This window comes from Bison bison, unplaced genomic scaffold, assembly GCF_000754665.1.
Source record: "Bison bison bison isolate TAMUID 2011002044 unplaced genomic scaffold, Bison_UMD1.0 scf7180017864456, whole genome shotgun sequence".
Taxonomy (NCBI): domain Eukaryota; kingdom Metazoa; phylum Chordata; class Mammalia; order Artiodactyla; family Bovidae; genus Bison; species Bison bison.
The window spans coordinates 181263-188347 of NW_011495018.1; the positions used below are offsets into that span (position 1 = coordinate 181263).

Below are 7085 nucleotides of genomic sequence, written 5' to 3' on the forward strand. Positions count from 1 at the left end.
CGGAATCACTTGTTTACCTGGGATTCAAACTTCACTTGGGGTGTGCGAGTGCACGTGAACATGTGTGCCTGTGTGTGTGACGGGGACTCAGGCGTGTGGTCAGTGGCTGGGGCTCCGCAGGCACAGAATAAACAGCCCACATGCCGCTCGCCCGACCCCAGCCGTCATCAGCTGCCCTGAACCCTCCCCGAGGGGAGCTGCGGCCCCTGCACGCACACACCTGAGGCCCAGCCTCTGCTTTCTGCTCCGACCTCGGACAGCCGAGGCCCCTCCAAGAAGCGGACTCGGGCAGCACGGGGACCCCAGGAAGAGAATCCTAACAGCTGCTCTGCTCACGCGGGCCTGTAAATGGGCATTCTTTCATCTCTGTGAGCAAAGTAAGCACTCAGAAAAAGCCTAAGTAAATAAATGTGATTGCAAATATTTGAACTATTGCCTCATTGAATGCAATAAAGCTAATATAATATTAAGAAGTTCATGATAAATGGAAAATAAATTGCCAATGTAGGAACAGAAACTGTAACTCATAGAGTCAGAAAATCCATAATTAGCTCTAATGAGTATTTCAAGTCAAAGTGCTATCCAACTTTTCCGACACCTGACCGACCCCATCCATGCAGTTCAGGGCCCGTTTGTCAGCGGCTGTGAGGCCATCTGGAGGGAAGTGAGCAAGGCCGGGTGCTGGCCCGCGGGTCCTCTGACCCCGCAACTGTCAGCAGAGTGTTCGTCTTGTCGGAGAGTATTGACTCCTTGCCTGCTTTGCTAGAAACAATTCAAATACTTTTTACATATTTATAAACCTGTCAGGAGTGCCTATTTTCTCCATTAGTGAAATGCAGCAGTTGCTGCTGTGTCCACCGGGGCTCAGACACGGGGCAGGAGCCCTGACAGACGGCAGCAGCACGGCCTCGGGGGCAGACTCGCCCCGAGGCTATGGGGATCCAGCGGCCGGGCTCTGAAGGGATGCAGCGTGAGCCTGGATCCGGGTCCGTGCGACGCCCACGCGAGCACCAGGGATGAACGCGGCAGGAGACATGGTCCAGGGCCCCTGGTTCCACCCACCTGGCAGCTCGAGGTCCCTCAAGGGTCTGCAGATGCTGCAAACGCTGCGAAGACAGTCTCCCGCAGCGACTGAGTAGGCTGCTGATGGGACCCAGGGCCGCATCTGGGCGCTCGTCTGCCTTTGGGGGGCTGAAGACTGAGGACCAAGAGCTGATCTCCAGACACGCTGACCCAGGGTAGGGGACAGGGGGCGGGGAGGCTGCTCCCCACACTGGAGCCATGCGTCCGCAGACGTCCAGCAGACGCGAAGCGCGGGTTTGCCAAGGGTCCTGCAGGCGAGCCACCGCCCCCCCGCGGTGGGAGGCCACGTAGCCCCAGAGGCCAGCCCTCGGATGTGCACCCACTGCCTCTGCTGGCAAACGAAGCGGATGCTCCAGGACGCACCATCTCGGTGTGACGCCCGCGCCTCCGTGTCAGATTGCTGGCTTTCCCGGGGAAGAGACGGCCCCTAAGGCTCGAGTCAAACCGACCAAGGAAGGGCCACAGGGGCAAATCTGCCCTCCAGACACAGGGAAGAGGGACACACACGTCTTCTCACACACTGACATGTGTCCGAGGTGTTCACTACAGGCACTGATGCTATAGGGAACACTGCGTGGCGTCCCTGAGCACACGTGAGAGACACGCACACCCCTGCACGCCTGTATTAAGTGGGCGCGTGTGCGTGACACGCGGCTGGAGTTTCTGGGTCACGGTGGGTAGGCACCTTCCACACAGGATTCTACACGGCACCGCCAGCGGTGCCCGCTGCCCACCCCCTTGCCCGGTCCTGGTACCGGCAGACCAGCCGGCAGCCCTCTGCGGCTGCAGGCCCGCGGGTGACCCAGCAGGCGTCTCACCTGTGCTGCCCTCACTCTGGAGCAGCTGAGCGCCTCCTTCTAGCACACCGGGCGCGTGGGTTTCTCTTGAAGGCCTTGCTCTCACACTGAGTCCACTTTCCGTTCCCCATGTCTGTTACCTGCACGATGAGGAACATCTCCTGTGCCTTGGCTCACCTTGTCGGTTTTCTGTGGTATCTTTCACCGAATGAAAACTTTTATCTTTAAGGTAGTCAAACAAGCCGACACCTCCTTCATGGCTTTAGGCTTCCATTCCTGGTTTGCCAAGAGTTCTCTCTCACTCCACGACGAGTCTCACCACCCTCTGATACCCGGGCTGCTCAGAGGAGGCAGCGTTTCCATGGAAACCAGCAGCATCCACGTTCACATGAGGAGAGGCTGGCGAAGCAGGTAACGCCCACGATGGCAGAGCATGGCCATCCTCGGGCTGCAGCCCAGCATGGTCAGAGAGCCTGTGACGAGAGGGGTGACAGGAGAGCGGGGGCCAGGGCCGGGCTGAGAGGGAAGAGGCGTAAGGCTGCTTTTCCCCACGCCAGGGATGTATCTGTGGGCAGGGCACAGGCACCCAGTGGATTCCACTACTCCATCCATGTGGTTCCCCGTCGTTCACGTGAAGGCCACACTCCCATCTCTCCAGGGGTCTGTTCTCTGGGCTTTGACTCCTCTCGTCGGTCTAACAGCAGTTTTTCCTAGCTTAGCTTTATAAGTCTTCATATTCAGTAGTAGAGATAAATGCCCCGTTTTGCTTTTCTTCACAACTGCTTTTATTATTTTTGGCCCTCTGTACTTCCAAGTGAAACTCCCCAACAGCTGCCAAATTACACCCAGACATCCTGCTGGGGTGCAGATCACACACAGCCTGCCCGGGGGGCAGTGGCGTCTTCACGGCGCTCAGTCTTCCTTCCCGTAACTGCGACACGCCTTGAGCCACACTCAAGTCTGGTTTATAGGGGGTTAAAGCGGAGCACTGCTCTAAGAGGGTTGAAAACGTCAGGCCAGCCTTGCACTGCTGGCCCCAGGCTGGCTTGATCACGACACACGTGCTCACACTCGTGGGTTCTGGAGGCTGGACCGCGTCCAGGGCCTTCACCTGTTCCTGGACTGGTCCTCACCCTTGCCACCCGGTGACTTTGCTGAGCCGGGTCTGTGACAGCCCACCCGGGAGTTAGAGCAAGACTTCCCTGGACCCTCCGCTTCCCCGCAGCGTGGATGCCTGACCCCGCAGGACGCCACTCTCAGCCCTCACTGGGGGCCCCGCTCTGACTCCACGAGCAGCTGCACAGGCTCCGTCTCCCAGCTGCCAGCTCCAGCGTGGTGCCCCCGGGGGTCAGCCTTGGGTGTGGGACACGCAGTTCCCGTGAGCACGTCCCAGGGGGCCGGCCTCCCGGATTCGGGGCCCTGTGGCATTGCTCTCCCTCTCCCGCTGGAACCCTGGTCCTCCCTGGATGTGGCGTGCCCACCACCACGCCCTCCCTAAACGGCCCCTCCCCGAGTGACCACCACTCTGGGCACTGCTGACCCTCCGTTCTCGGCCCCGGGGAGCCCTGCCTCCTGCACCACTGCAGTCCCTGCACTCCTGCCCCTCCATTTCCCCCGTCTGCTGTGGGGCCACCAGAAGCCTGGCCCTGTCCCCTACTCTCTGGTCACCCCCATCACCACAGCCCCCTGGCTCACAAAGCTCTGGCTACACTGGCCTCCGGCCTGAGGTTGGCCAAGCTCTGCCACCATGGGCATTCCTGTTTTGCCGCCTTCCTCTCACGTGAGCCCTGATGCTGCACATTCCCGTGGAAACGCTGCCTCCTCTGAGCAGCCCTCCTGGACTTCAGCCCCCGCACAGCCCCGCCCTTCTGTGGTGCTGCCCACTCTGGCTGGCTGCTTATTTCCTTCTCTACCAGGAGGGGAGGGAGCTCCCTGAGGGGCCTGGTCACCTCTGAGTCCCCAGCACAAGGCCTGGCACGCGGCAAGAATCACTGGACAGTGAGACACAGAGGCGTGTCCCCCACCTCCCCAGGAGACCGGTCCACGGCTCGGAGCCAACGTGCTGCAGGCCTCAGAGGACAAGCCAAGCCCGGCCTCACAGCAGCGCCAAGAAGCCAAGCCCGACGCACGGGCCACACGCCTTCACCAGCAAGGGGAGCGGCCCTCCCTCGCACAAGGGGAAGCCCCCAGACTCCTGGTTTTAAAACAATTTAACAGATTGAGTAATAAATCAAAGCAAAGTTACTGCAACATTCATTAGATTATAAACAATAATAAATGAAACAAGGCTTCTGCTTCAATCAATGCAGAGCTTCATTGATCTTCTCCGGCATAATAAACTCTCGATGGCCAGCCTAATTGGATGGGGCAGCCTGACTGCCCACGCTGGCCTGCGTCACTGGAGGGCGGCCTGCAGGAGAGGCTGCCCACGGGTGTCACCGTCACAGGCTCCCGGCCCCGCAGAGCTGCTCTGTGACTCTCGCAAATGAGAACTGACTTGTTCACAAAGTACCGACTTTCCAGGTCAGCCCCTGGGCTGCACCTGGAGTGACGGCCAGGCCCTGCTGACCCCCACGCCCCGCTCCCCGCGGCCCGCCCGCACCAGGGCTGCGTGTAATTTCATCTTGTCTCCCGCCCGACGGCCAGCATCAGAAGGTAATCAAATTGGCTGTCCATTGTGTTCATCTACGTACAGAGCTAATGATATTCCGCTGCTGAATTAAAGAGCGTTTTATAAAGCATGCACTGCGCACTGACCCTGTCACAGCCCGGCCCCGCTGTCCCCTCAGGCCCCGCGAGGCTGACATGCTGCTGACATGTCTGATCACCACGGCAAGGCGGCCGACGTGTCACCAGGCCCTGCAGACATGGGCCACGGAGAGAGCACGTCACCAGGTCCCTAAACTGCAGGGACACTGGTCTCAGTCCACCTGGGCAAGGCCCCCTCAGGCCAGGATGGCCCTGCCAGGGCACCCGCCCTGGAAACCACTGGGGTGACCTCGGGCAGAGAGGAGTCCGGCCTGAGATCCTGCAGGCGGGGTGAGGCCTGGGACGGTGACCAGGACTCTGGACAGGAGGCCAGCTTCTGAGCAGGGGCACCGTCCCTGGGACGTCCTGAGAGCAGTCAGGGCCTGGGCAATGAGTCCAGGGTTCCTGCCAGCAGCTGGAAGTGGACGGCACCATGGTCTGAGGTGGGGACGGCTCAGAGCACAGGTGTCCAGCTTCAAACGAGCCAAGGCTGAAATGGCCCCAAGACGCCTCACAGGGGTGGCAGGCCTGGAGTCCAGGACAGAGGTCTGGCCCCGATGTAAATGCAGTGGTCGCCGTGTGCAGAGTCCTCAGCAAGGTGCTGCGCTCCCAGGAGAACCAGAGCCAGGGTGAAGGGCAGGGGTCGGTGAGGGCCCAGGGAGCAGGGGTGACAGGTGGCCCTCAGGGACACGCACGGGTCAGTGGGGGTCAGGCACAGTGGGGAAGAGGCAGGGAGGGGCAGGAGGTGTCCTGGAGCTGAGTCTCCAGGGCACAGGGACACTGAGGGCTTGGGAAGGGGTGCTGACCTTGGGCCCAGCTGAGAGGGCAGGGGCGACATACAGGAAGTTCCGGCTTGAGGGGCTCCTCGCGGCCTGTGGCCCAGGCTGGGGACTCGGGACTCCCCAGACCCACGCGGCACCCGGGGAACACCTCAGCTGTCGCGTCCAGGGCCCAGTCCGCCCCCCGCAGAATCACGCGTTTTGCTCGGCACAGTATCTCGGACCTTCCCTTTCAGAAGCGAAAGGCTCCTGACTCCACCTGACTTAGCAGGTTCCAGCCCGCCCGGCCTCGGGTGGGAAAGGAAACCTGTCCACGAGACAAGAGTTCCCTCCAGGGCGACGGAACACTGCAGACCCGGGGCCCCTCGGCGAGCACCCCCAGGCCACCTTCAACTCTGCATCACGATCTCATCCTCTTGAGATGATGAGAGTCCTTTGCAGGACGAATACTCTTTTCAGTATTACTTTGCAAACGGAAAGCTTTGATAATAAGCAAAGAAAAACATCAGACTTAAAATGACTAGTCTTCTTTATAAGATTTGTTGTATTCCCCATGTCTAAATGATCAGCAAAGCAAATCGATAAACTTTTATGCCAATTAAATCACTCAGAGAGTTTGCATCGCAGCTAAAGCAGCTCTGACTTCATCTTTCATCTTCTGAAAATCATTAGCTTTTCAATTACAATTTCATCCTTAATGAGTGTTCTGGAGAAAGCGCATCCCAGACAGAGGACGGTTAAGGGAAAACGCGCCTCAAGGGCCACCAGCACTGGGCGATGCTGTCTACAGGATGCATGCGCTGTCGAGACGCCTGCGCAGTAAACGTGAGGAGGAAGGTTTAACCGATTTTCAAACTTCAACCCCACTGGGAAACTGCCATCTACTTTTGCTTCAAATAACCTAACGCCACCCCCACTCCACAGAGATGCTAACACAGCAACACCTGCAGAGGGCACAGCTTATGGCCCCAGCCCCTCAGCCCTCCTCACCCCGGCAGTCGGGGGGCACCACCATCCCCTACTGCTGGAGGGTCTCGTGCCTCCGTCTGCACCGCAGGCTGTCTCCCTGCTGCGGGGCACCACCACGCCTGCCCTCCCCAGCCTGCGCTCCCTGCCCCAGCCTTCCCACCCGCAGTGTCCGCTTGCTTCTGGCGGCCACTCCCTTCCGCAAGGAAAGCGTCCTTCAGCATGCGCCCCTTGGACTGGCCCGCTGCGGCCGACTCCTTCTGGCGGCCACTCCCTCCCGAGAGGAGAGCGTCCTTCAGCATGCGTCCCCTTGGACTGGCCCGCTGCGGCCGACTCCTTTCAGGGCGCTTTCACCCGCCATCCTGCATGCGGGACTCTCCGCTGGCCTCTCCCTCGAGACATGGCAATGGCTGGGGGTATGGCCCTCAGCATCGCGGTCACCACTTCCCCTCTCGGGGACCCGTCTTCCCCACGGCTGCTTTCAAAGGGGCCCCTTGGTCCAAGGTTCTGTTCAGTTTTGCTGTGACCTCTCTGGGCGCTGATTTTATCTCCCTGAATTTGTATATTTGTCCCTCGTCTGTTGGGAAACTGTCACTGTTTTCTCTTCAAAGTGGCGTCCCCTCGGCCACGTCAGCAGGACCACACGGCGGGCGCTCACCTCTGCCCCACGCCCGCGTTCTTCCAGATGCTCTCATGCTTTCTGGGGCCGCCT

The 7085-nt window shown here is 59.9% G+C and overlaps 1 protein-coding gene across 1 annotated transcript in view; it reads right to left on the minus strand.

The window, feature by feature from the left end:
* Nucleotides 1-7085, minus strand: part of INPP5A (inositol polyphosphate-5-phosphatase, 40kDa) — a 109579-nt gene that overhangs the window by 54697 nt on the left and 47797 nt on the right. The window lies entirely within an intron of this gene.